A 3,314-nucleotide genomic window follows, 5' to 3' on the forward strand; every position below is an offset into this window, starting at 1 on the left:
ACACCTATTTGACGTTTCGTTCAGTACTTAGTCGATTGTATGAAGCAGTTTTTTTAGAAAACAGAGATGAATATTGTAAATTGAACTGAACAAAATCGGATTAATCCATTACTAATTATTATTACACTTGTTTTGCACAAATCAATAAAATTGTCAGTTCTGCATCTAATTAAACACATTTTTATGAATCGACTAAATATCATTGTTGCCATTTTGTAAAATTGGATTTTAGCGCGAGATTCGAAAATATATTCCACTTGTAGATTTCTAAGCGATGCACAGAAATAACTTTACATAATATTGCAGTAAGTATATTAGATTAATAGTTTTTTTGCTTCTCTTAATTTTCAGAATGCTCTATAGCAGATTATAGCTTGACCTACGTTTTGTCAACGCCCCTGCAAGCCAAAAATACGGAAGTTGGCACGTGTGTAATTTAAAGTTCATAGCTGAGCCAAATAAACCAGCTGACCGCATTGTGCCACTTACCTACGAGCAAATGTCGATCTATAATTTGATTGTGCCCATAGATATAATACCTATTACTAAACAAGATTGCGCACGCTCAAAATATATATTTACGAAAATGAACTCTATTCTAACGCAATAAGGTACTAAATTGATTGCATAATACACAGAGGCAAATCCGAGCCGAGAGGGATAGTTCGAACGGAGGCTGTCTGTCTCTTTCTAACACCTTGCCAGCATAAAAAAATGTTGTGATCAAAAGTTTTGTCTTTCCAAAAAACAATTGAATCACTTATATTTTTATCTTATTTTAACAATTGTAAGTCAACAAATTAATAACAATCGCATTAATTTATTCGTATTTATTATTAAAACATAAACAACATAAATTTTTATTTTGCTTTTTTTTATTTTCTAGCGGTAACCCTGAACATTCTTGGCGCGTAATCAGCATTTAAAATTTTGTTTATATTTTTTTGTATTAAATCAATTTAAACTATTAAAATGGTGAACAAGTGTTGCGTTTCTACTTGCAAATGTGAATCCTATGGTGGTTGCAATATATCGTTCCACAGGTTAGCTAATAATAACATTTTCGTAAACCAAACAACTAGGGTGCCCATGAATTCTTGTAACGAGTCAAAATATGGGTGATGGATTTTAAAACTGTTGTACTATTGTTATAGCTTCCCAAAAAATGAAGAAAGGCGACATAAATGGCTCAGCAGTCTATATATGAAGTAGAAATACAAAAAAAACAGTCTTCACTTCGAATCTTCCTGCTTTTATACTGCTAATTTCCGCTAATTATTAAAAGCCTTTATTAGTATCTTAAGGTCACAAACTGCGTAAGTTAAAACTTCAATACTAATCTGTGTTTAATAATCTTAGCAAATTCAGATTTGTCTCACATAGCTTAATCTCATAGTCACCCTATTAGAAAGGGACAGACAGCCTCCGTACTAACTGTTTCACTCGGCTCGTTTTTTGGGTTTATATGCGCAGTCCTGTTTACTAATATTATGTCTATGATTGTGCCTGACCGGGTGACATTTGGCGCGTTTAATTTGTACTATAAGGCCTTGTTCAAAGAGAGCAAAGTGCAGCGCGTGATATTGATTGTTTACTTGATTGTCTTAGGGAATGCTCTAATTCCAATAACGATAGGTATATAAGGGTTACTAACGAGTTTCTTTTTGCTCTTTATTATTATGGACAGGAAAAAGCACATGGTGCTACAAGTAGGGTATCTATTACTTTCCCTGGTCATTCCAGTCACTGGACCAAAATCATCTCCGCGAAAGCTGTTATGCATAATCATTTGTTTTCCTGCTTTCCTCCTACAAACATGCTTTTCTGACATTATGTTTGAAGACACACGACCACTCTTCCTGAACTACAATGGCAAATTATATAGTAGTTATAGTTCGGCCATTCAGAGAATGCGTTCCTGACACGTCGCGATTGAACTGACGACGTAACTTTGCAATGGCGTTGCAGTTACGATAAAAATATTTTTGCTGGTTGTTTACCGTTTTAACAATTGAGGAGCATTAAAACAACATTATTATATCAATAATCAATGAATGTTATAATTTTGTGCCAAACTGAGTGTCAAATAACTTGGTAAACAATATTTTTCTAAATCTATACTGCGCTATTACAAGGTTATGTCAGCGGTTTATATTTTGTAGTGCTGTGCTAAAAATAACAGGCAAGTATCGTAATCTGTTCTTATACAGTTATAATATAAAATAATACGTTTTGATTTTCTTTTTAAGAATTGGAAAATAATGGACTATAAGACTTAATTATAACGTTTATGAAATATAAAAATAAAACTATGACCAAACCGCATTTTTATACTTAGATTAAAAATGGTAACCCCAAATGGCGTTATGGGCCGCCATTTTGTGACGCTAAAACAGTCGTCCGTTGTCGTTTCGTGCGCATAGACCACGTTTTTCAAGTGTTTTCGATCTGTTTTTATTTGATTACCCGGCTTTTGTTAGACCGAGATATCAGGATTGATTCTGTTATTGATAATAATATAATTATACATGTAGGCGAAGATGATGATGAAGACACCACCTCCTCAAGCAAATCGGAGTCTGATTAATATTCTGTTCGCACATTCAATTCAATGTACTTGTAACAAAGAATAAATAAAACAATTTTATTATATGAATATTACCTTTTTTTGGTTTCCACTTAAATAACTAAAATATAAAACAAATGATTCCGCCAATTTAAAACGAAAATAATCTTAAAATAATGCGGCGGTTCATTTTGAAGGAACGGTAACGAACTCAGTGTTATGTTGTGCCCATCACTAGTCGTGACTAACTGATAGGTGTCAGGAACGCATTCTCTGAACGGCCGAAGTATAATTGCAATTTTTCTGACTTCAAATTGGTATTTATAGCAACACAATTCTTTGTAAACGAGACTTTACAATCATGGCGGACGTGATTAACAGGTCCTTGGGTTTTATGCAATGAAAGTTACGCAATACGACAACAGTTATTTATATTGATTGATTTAACGTTCCAATTAAACGTTTATTCCTTTCTATTTCTGCAAAGAGAACAATAACACTGATTCTGATTGAGTTTTGTATTAACTATTAATTATGTAGGCTGTATCAGAGTTCAGACTCTGGCATAAGTAGACATACCTAGTCTACTTTTTAGTTTCGTTAATGGGATTGTTCGAATGAACACTCGATAGTCTCTGCAGGAAGAATATCCAGGAGTGGTTTTATTCAGTAGGTACTAGCCGTTTTCCTGCGGTTTCACCATTGCGCGTTCCGTGGGCACTACTTCCCGTAATGGGCAAAATGTACA

The sequence above is a fragment of the Helicoverpa zea genome, chromosome 13 (genome assembly GCF_022581195.2).
Source record: "Helicoverpa zea isolate HzStark_Cry1AcR chromosome 13, ilHelZeax1.1, whole genome shotgun sequence".
Lineage (NCBI taxonomy): Eukaryota > Metazoa > Arthropoda > Insecta > Lepidoptera > Noctuidae > Helicoverpa > Helicoverpa zea.